Below are 9,155 nucleotides of genomic sequence, written 5' to 3'. Positions count from 1 at the left end.
TTGGCTAATCCAAAGCTATTAAAGAGAAGTAAAGTTGATCTACTTGCGTCTTTAATGGTGGCCAAAACCTACTAAGGTAAAACGATTAAATTAAGTTCCTGAAGGGCATCCAAGGGGGCTATTGAATATATCTTTGATTGTTGCGCGTGGGAATTACGGCAAAATCCTAGATGTTTAGCCAATTGCCTCAGCTTCTGATCTTCGGGACTGACCACTTGTGCCGGAGACCTGGTGAGGAACTCGAAGCGATATAGTTTCCTGATCTAAGCGGGTAAATATAATCAGAGTTAAAAGAATAATCAAATATTTGTTCACAAAGAAAAAAGAGAAACAGCGAATGTGCATCTCATCAGCACTGAGCCAGAAACCTTTTCATATTCAAATGTACTGACATGATAACAAGCAGAGATTTGACCATGCGTTTAGCATGTGCTGGCGGTTCACTGAGTGTTAACAATGACAGAGTCCCTCATTGGCTTTCAGCCTGACCTGTGTTGCACATACAATGCACTGGCCAGTACTGCTGTGACTACAGGGCCAAATCTAAAATAAATTGTCTTTTGAAAAACGAACACTAACAAATAAGCCGTTCCAGACACTCTTCAGAGACCAGAAACAATAATTGAATTTATATTCTTAAATATAATATAATTGTATTATAACCCGAATTATATACATTATATTATAATCGCCAAGCAGGGCATTAATTGAAGAAGCGTGATATTTCATTGGTGTACTACCCAGTGCAAGAAGGGGAGGGGTATGCTTTTATTTTTGCCTTTAAAAAACATGGCTAGGAGTGTGGCACAGGTAATAGCACACCAAATCATCCTTGACTGGGGTGCACCAACTGAATTGAATCTGATAAGATAAGTAAATTTACAAGGAGAGTGTGAAAAGCTAACCTCAGACAGAAGTACCACAGCCTTTTGCAGGTCACAAAAGATCTGCACTAACTAAATGTGCAAACGACACCATAGCAAATGCTAAGCAGGCAACCCACAGATCTGGCTGTAATGAGAGCAACTTGAGGTAAAGCCATGAACATTGACTCACTGGAACTCATGACACTACGAGTGATAAAAACTCTGATTAATCTCTAATGCTCAAAAGACACAGCAGACTGTGAAGGCTGAACTGCAAGAGCAGCTTCAGGTGTCACAACATTCTGAAACAACAGCAACAATTCAGACTTGGTCAATGAAACTCGGTTTTGTCACGGAATGAACAGGTTCAGACGAGATGTGAATAATCTTTATTATAAACAGAAGTACGGAACCAGGTGTTAAGCAGGTGAGTTGATAACTTGCAGAAGGATACTGGAACTTAACTGAAGGATAATACAGTCTCTCTGATGCAGGTAGATGATGGCTGATGACTGGAGATAGACGGAGGACTGAAGAAGGCAGGTGAAGACGGGATGAGGATGAGGATGAGGATGAGGATGAGGATGAGGCAGGTAAGTAGTGATGTTACGCCTGACACCGACGCTCCGAAGCTTGCTTCAAACTCGAACGGTCCTTGCAATGAACCACTGCTTCGGAGCTTGTATCATTACGTCACTAGTCACGTGAAAATGACTTCTGAAGCAAACACACTGCTTCATTCTTGTAGTGAACCACCTGACTGCTTTGATTTGCCCAATCCAGTGTTGACAGGTTTGAAACCTGGCGGATGTATTTCTTATAAAAGTGAAGCCAAACCATGGCAACACCGTGGGTTGTAGTCGGTGTTTGGATTGGCGTTATTGTTGAGGAGAGTGGATTGAGTTTATTTCAGTGTTGTGCCAGCGAGAAAGAAAATAAAAATAAAAAATATTTCTGAATAAAAACCATACCATTTAATGAACACTTTGTCTAAGCCTTCTGCATGTACCCAAAGCACAGCCTCTGACACATTTTTTTATTATTATTAATTAGAGAACATATGAACATTGTTACATAAAAACATGCATCAAAGACAGAAACTTCAAAAACCCTCTGCTACATTATACAAGTACAACACAAGCACATCCTTTTCAACATATAAAAATATCAGTCCCACCAGTTAACAAGTTATAGAGTACTGCTTCCCACAGCTAAACAAGATAAAGCTTTCACACATGATACTGCCCTGCTAAAAAAAAAAAAAAAAAAAAAACTATAGAAACCATTATAGAAATTCTAATGGATTTAATGGTTTTCATGGGAATTTTATTGGTTGTAATGGGATTTATAGTGGTCTCTGTGGGTCTCTACTGATTTGGGTTCTATTGGTGGGGGCATTAAATCCTAATGGAATATATCCCAAATACACTACAAAAAATTATTCTTTAGTGGTTTAAATGGTAAAAGCCAATGGTTCCTACTGGTATTTTAATAGAAACCATTAGAATTTCTGTGATGGTTTCCAACTTTTTTTAAGCGGGTCTGATCTTCTGTCCTTGTCTAAAGAAATAATTACACATACACATCATGCTTAATGTTTTATTATCAAGGTGAACACATGCAATTCATCAGTATCTGTAAAATTCACCTACATAAATGAGTTTCACAGCACTAACACTGGTTCAGCTTTGATCGCCTCGGTAAACACGTCATAAACGGGGCGTTAACATATAAGCCTTTGCATTTTATGGTTGTCAGCTTTGTTGCATTACATTTACTTCACCAGGAGATGGTGCTGTAATTTCTATCTGAATGAAGCTTCGAGTAATGAACCATTTTCGACACAATTGTATCAGAAAGCAATAATGCTTTGAAACGCTTCATTTGGCCATCACTACAGGTAAGTATCAAGGTGAGTAACAAGATGAGTCTGTGAGTCTTAGTAGAGACGAGACCAGACGATGACTGAAGGATGAGTGCTGAATATAAAGGGGGGAGATGATGACGAGGTGCAGGTGATGATGATAATTACTCAGGGGAGAGTGAGTGCAGGTGCGCCAAAGAGGATCCTGGGGAATGTAGTGCAGAGAAGACAGACGGTGAATGTGACAGGTTTCATGTGACATCTGGAATTAAAAATGCAACTGACATGATAATGGAACAAGTAAAATAATTCCACACGTTTGAATTGAATGTTTTTGAAATATTGGAATTATCTGTGGTTCGCTCTCCTCTGTTTTCTGTCTCAGGCTTACTTCTGCAAATTCCTCGGAAGACGGATGCCAGGAGGGGCAGGAGCCCACCTAGAGCAAATCCAGGACAGCGGAATTGTTAGAACATAACCTGAGACTCGGGAGATGGGTGAAAAGACATTACAAAAGGCCTTTTCACATGTCACACTATTACATTACTGCATAAATATGGCCTCCCAGTTTAGAACTGTATCGAAATTTGCAACACAATTGTTATAGATTAGATTCCACCCATCTCCTAGATATGAACACTGAACACACACCTCCATCACTATACCCTCATAACATCATCACCTGGAGTAGATAGAGTCTATCCAAGTGTTCAGCCTAACAGATACAGATAGCTTCACACACACAGGGTGGAGCTGATCTCACGATCGAGGTCTAACAGAGACACAGAGAATAGCATACGCTATTCACAACAAACTGCCAACTAATGTAACACACATGGACAACTGAATGCCTACAGTCACAAATCAAGACAAATTCTAAGGCAGACCTGCCATTAAATTTCAAACTCTATGATTGTTGGTGGGAGTTGGAAAATCAGAGGGCCCCTGATTTCTCAACATACCTACTAATAACAGAAACATAATTAAAATGGATAAATCTGAAGTGTGACCGCTTCAATCAATTACAAAATTTACAATTCAACTCTGTCATCGACTGTGACTTAGCCAGATCAATACACACACACTCTCTCACAAACACACACACAAACACTCACTGTCACAGACAAAGATAAACACAAACACACACACACACACACACACTCTCTCTCGCAGACAAAAACACACTCTGACATTCTAAAAAACACTCTCACACAAACACAAAACCATTGATCCTACCATTTGTTTGATTATTCGGTTTACACCGACCTCTTGTTACATTTCTGAAACTTATTTTGATTTCTGCATTTTTTCCTTTGAGTAATTCAGACAAACATTTCTGAAACTTATTTTGATTTTAATTTCTGAAACTTATTTTGATTTTAATTCCTGAAACTTATTTTGATTTCGTTTGAGTAATTCAGACAAACATTTCTGAAACTTATTTTGATTTCTGCATATTTGTATATTGTCCGTTTTACTTGCAACAATGTTTTTGGACATCAATTCAATTGAATCTCTATGTTTGGTTACACCAAAATTTAGCTGACTCTCATCATGAAATGTTGTTTTAACCCAGCACTGGTTGTTTTGTTAGAATGCCATTTATTTAAAAGTTTCTAGAAACAGGATAAGAGCTTGTAAGATCTTCCTTTGTCCTTCCTTGACCCTCTATAGGAGTACTATTGGTGTGGTAATTAAAATCAGGTAATTAATGAGACCAAATGTACCACTCACATTTGCTGACATGAACATGGTATTTTACACTGAACATGACATGATTTTGCTTTATTGCATTATGCGTTCCTATGCATTTCCTTACGACTGTAAGTTTATATGTGCTCAATCGTGAAGCGGACATTTAAGATGCTTTTCAGGTGTCTCACACAAAGCAGTGTGGATCGAAGGAGAACCCCTTCATCCACTGAGGTCTGCCCAGGCCACCGTACCACTGGAGGTGACAGGGTAGGTCAAGAAGGGTCAGATCATCATCGTGGAGAAGGTGCCAGGGAAGCGGAAGTTTCTCCATGAAGGAATGACACGTCAACTGAACAAGTCACAAAAGTTCCAGATTGACTCTATGAACTTTGCTCACATCACAGGATTACAGGAAGAGAACCTGAACGCATTCATCCACCTGCTGGACTCAAGCTATACACCTGGTGAGAACAGGTATTCTGCAGGTGAACACAGCTGAGCTTCTACAGATGCCAACATTGCAAAGACAATTTTTGTGCTACATCTTCAAGGAGTATAACAAACGTCTTACTGTGACCCCGTAAGTGTTCATCAGAATGTGACCCACCGGATCAAGGAGGGAAATCTGTAAGACTGAAAATACTGGTTAAGGCCTGGTCTATGAGACAAAAGGGCCCTGCTGGCTAATTAACATTCGACCTCCCCCATACAACCTCACTTCCTCTCAGAAACAACTAAGAGCTCACACAAGAACATGGTTTAATGTGAATGTTTATCATTGACTGTTATGTTTTTGGTGTCATTTGAAATGTCTCAAAGTGAGTGGTACAGATATCTCATATCCAGATAGATCAAATAAAAGGAAATAAGGTTTATAGAAGTTTAGAGAATACTGTTTCAGAGATAAGGCCAGATAAGGCAACCCCCCTTTTGTTGGATAGAAGCCATTTGAGGGTGGTCTCCCCCATCCCCCATGTCACCTGGTCAAAGAGGATAAAGGAAGGTGTTCGCCCTCTCTCTGGGCTCTTTTTGGCTGGACGTGGATTGAATAGGTGGTCTCTCTCTCTCTCTCTCTCTGCTGGTGCATGCTGGGAGTTTGTGGAGGTGCTGAGCGTGTGTTGAGAGTGATTGTGTTTTCGGTGTTACCTTTCTGTTTTATGTATTTATTTATTTTTTTCCCTCGCTGTGTTTTAAAAAAAAAATATCAGTAAAAGGAAGGACCAATACCCCACTATATTGGTCATTGTAGAATGAGTCTGTACCTTTTATCTTGGGTAATAATTGCAGGCATTTTCTACAGCTTTTTGTCTTAATTCAAATGACTTTCAAAAAGTAATTATACATATTCACTGATAAAGTCAAAACCATAAAAACATGTACAAAGTACAAATCCAAAGTAATTCAACAAGCAAAATAAATAATGACGAATGCAAATAAGACTCATTTGTATAACAGACTAAAACAACCCATAAAAGACTGTTCAAACACAGTTTATTTAACTGGTCAGGTTCATATAGAGGGCAAGCGTTTGTTAGTGCATTAAAAAGATTTTTAAAGGGTACACATTTTTCATGTTGAAAGACAAACTGAAACTTTGTTTCCAGGCTTAAAAAGATAAAAAAGACAAGTAACCCTGCTTCACTGACTGTTTGAAACTAAACAAAATAAAGCCAAAAAAAGCAAAAAGCATTTGTATCCCTCATTGTTTTTCCAACCTTGCTTTTTTTGGGCAATATCATCCCACTCTTTCAATAAAAACACACTGATTCCTTCAACAGCCACACAAAGCACCAGTTGACTAAACCCAGCAAATATCTTCTCCTTCTCCTTCTCCTCCAGGAACGCCACAATCTGAGGGTTTTTAAGGCTTCTCATGAACCTGAAACACCTGCCTCCACTGATCATCTCAACCCACATCATTAGCCAATTACAGGGGTGTAGATCCCAAACAGAACCAGATGAGGGAGACAGAGACTCTATAGAATACAGCACAGTAGAACAAAACACTCAAATAATGCCTGAATTACAAGTATATACCCAATAAAAATCATCATTAAACTGCTAAACTATGCTGGCCAGTAACAATATAAATACATCATATGATACACACGAGACTGAACTGATTAAACCATTTAACTTAGTTAATGTACCCATAATTGCAGAATATTCAGAGAACCGGCGCTGCATGGTCTCTATAGCATCTAAAGGCAGATATTAAAGGGTTAGTTCTGAGGTTAATCTGAGCTTTCTGTCCCTCCATTGACAGCCAACGCAACTTCCACTTTCAATAAAACTGAGGTTAAACCACTGGAGTCACATGGATCACTTTAATGATGTCTTTACTACCTTTCTGGGGCTTGAAAGTGGTAGTTGTGTAGCTGTCAATGGAGGGACAGAAAGATCTCAGATTTCATTAAAAAGAGCTTCATTTGTGTTCTGAAGATGAACGAAAGTCGAACGGGTTTGGGACGACATGAGGGTGAGAAATTAATGACAGAATTTACATTTTTAGGTGAACTATTCCTTTAAAAATTTCAGGAAGTTTCACATCAGAACTTAAAGAAAAAACGAAAACATCACTGAGATGTAAAAAAGTTGAGATGATTGTTGAACAGGTCAAGGCATCACGAATGATACATTACTTGGTTTTAAAAATTGTTGATATAAATTTGAGATGAAGAGGTACATGGTAAAACTGTAGATAAAATTCACCATCAGATGGCGTCACACTTACAGGACAGATGTGTATTGGCTATATGAGCAATTTTATGCAGAGAATTTAATGTCCTTATTTATTGTGCAATTAAAATTAATTCTAACTTAAATGAACTGTAATTTAATAACTACCAACAAAATTGCATTTCCGTAAACCTACAATTTATGTAGGCCTAATTTGGACTTGCATGAAAATAAAAATGAAGGTTTCAGCTCTTTCTAACGTGTTGTTGTGTCACTTTTGTCCTCCATTTGGTCAAGAATCCATTCTGGAATGTCCCTGTGATGTAAAGATGCAGAGAAATGAAATGCACTTCTATGCAAGACTGGAATTATTCATTTTGTTTCAACTATAAAAGCCAACTACATTTAAACACGCGCACACACACACACACACACACACCACTGACACATTTACAGTTTTAGCTGATACAACCTGTTAAATGTCAGTGTCCCACCAGTGGGATGCTTAGTGCTATTTTTTATTGCCTTTTTTTCCCTATCACATATTTTATTATTCATCTTAAATTATGTATCATTCGAAAGCTTAAACTACGGTGGCTGAGAGAGCTCAACTAAAGAAAACACATGCAAATAGAAAAAAACACCAGCAAATTAAAAAAGAAAGTGCTGCAAAAACTCAAAACGCACTCAACGCTAAATACGTGTCTGTATTTGCAGCACGTGTTATCAAACTGATGATGTTTTCTTAATTTGCTGGTGTTTTTTTCTATTTGCTTGTGTTTTCTTCAGTTGCATTTGCAGCACATTGAGTGATCTCAGTATTCATCTTGTTCAAATCAGACATTGCCTTATGATGAAAACGGTAGTTCAGCGGTGTGCACCTCACTATCTCTAGGGCTGAATCCGAAATCATCCCCTAAGCCCTCATTCACTATTCCCTACGTTAGTCCACTAACACTGTTCACTTGAGGGAGAGAATGAAAAGGAGTGAGCGAATTCGGACAGCCGTTGAGCGTACATCGGTTGTACACTCTTTATTGCACTAATTGCGGTGCATTATGGGATTGAATAAGTGCACTCAATAATGTCCACTATGGTTTCGCACACCACTACAAATGGCTGTCCCCTCAAATAATGCCCTTTTTGTGGATATAGGGGGCGATTTTGGATTCAGCCTAGTACTTTCTCTCTTTGTTCAGTTTGTTCGGCCTCGTCAATACTTTGCAGAAGTTTATCCTGTGGTCCTGTTGCCTGATATTAAAGACTTTTGATCCTTCATCTTCATACGCGTTTTTACAAACCGTGACACTTGGTGGCTATTTTTAGTAGGCCTATAGCCAACTTTGTAACACAGCTTGGTTAGCATGTGGCTTTGATGTTTTAGAAATTTCAGAGACCAAATTGTTTTGTAAAATATATATTTTTGCATAAGATAAGTTTAGTACAGAACATTTTCTTTACAGTAAACTTAAAGTAACTTTTTTGAAGTAAAGTGTTTTTACTTCCGCAATCTTATTCCAAAGTGACATTTAACAGGTTTACACTAACTAAAAACTGAAATGGTACAAATAGATTTATTATTAATTTACAATCAATTACTTTCATTTGCTCATAACGTCATTAAGAAGGAGCAGGGTGTGTATGGATATGAACTCACAGCCTTTCGAGGTTTTTTCACAGAGCTGTAGATCACGTCGCCCTCTGGATCCACTGACGATAAAGCCTGTGAATAAACATGATCAGCTTAAGAATAAGAATTCTGGGGATTTCCATTTCCTTTTTAGCATTTAGTAATTCATTTGTAATAAAAACTTTAAATATAAATTCTAAGTGGGTATTAAACCCAGTTCTTTCCATCTAGGATTAATTTCATTTAGCATGTGATGTTTTCTTTCTCGAAACTGTCAGGGTTCTGCCCTGGAAGCCTTGTCTGTGTTGTTGTGGTTTCATGTTTCTATGTTTGTCTTGTGTTTGAGCACATGGCTCTGTCTTTGTTTGTGTTTGCCATGTGCTCCTCTTGTCCTGCCTCCTTGTTTCCTGTTTCCACGCCC

At 38.3% G+C, this 9,155-nt stretch overlaps 1 long non-coding RNA gene across 1 annotated transcript; it reads right to left on the bottom strand.

Annotated features, from left to right (window-relative positions):
* Positions 1-809: 809 nt before the first annotated feature.
* Positions 810-8,816, bottom strand: LOC311086369. Its single transcript, XR_014607050.1, has 3 exons — positions 8,762-8,816; positions 3,122-3,169; positions 810-2,935 (listed from the first exon to the last, which is right to left on the bottom strand). It is a non-coding gene; the product is annotated as an uncharacterized lncRNA (long non-coding RNA).
* Positions 8,817-9,155: the final 339 nt, after the last annotated feature.

The sequence above is a fragment of the Abramis brama genome, assembly GCF_963993115.1.
Source record: "Abramis brama genome assembly, chromosome: 7".
NCBI classification, from domain to species: domain Eukaryota; kingdom Metazoa; phylum Chordata; class Actinopteri; order Cypriniformes; family Leuciscidae; genus Abramis; species Abramis brama.
The sequence above is the reverse complement of the archived record's forward strand: the minus strand, read 5'-3'. Positions and strand labels throughout refer to the sequence as shown.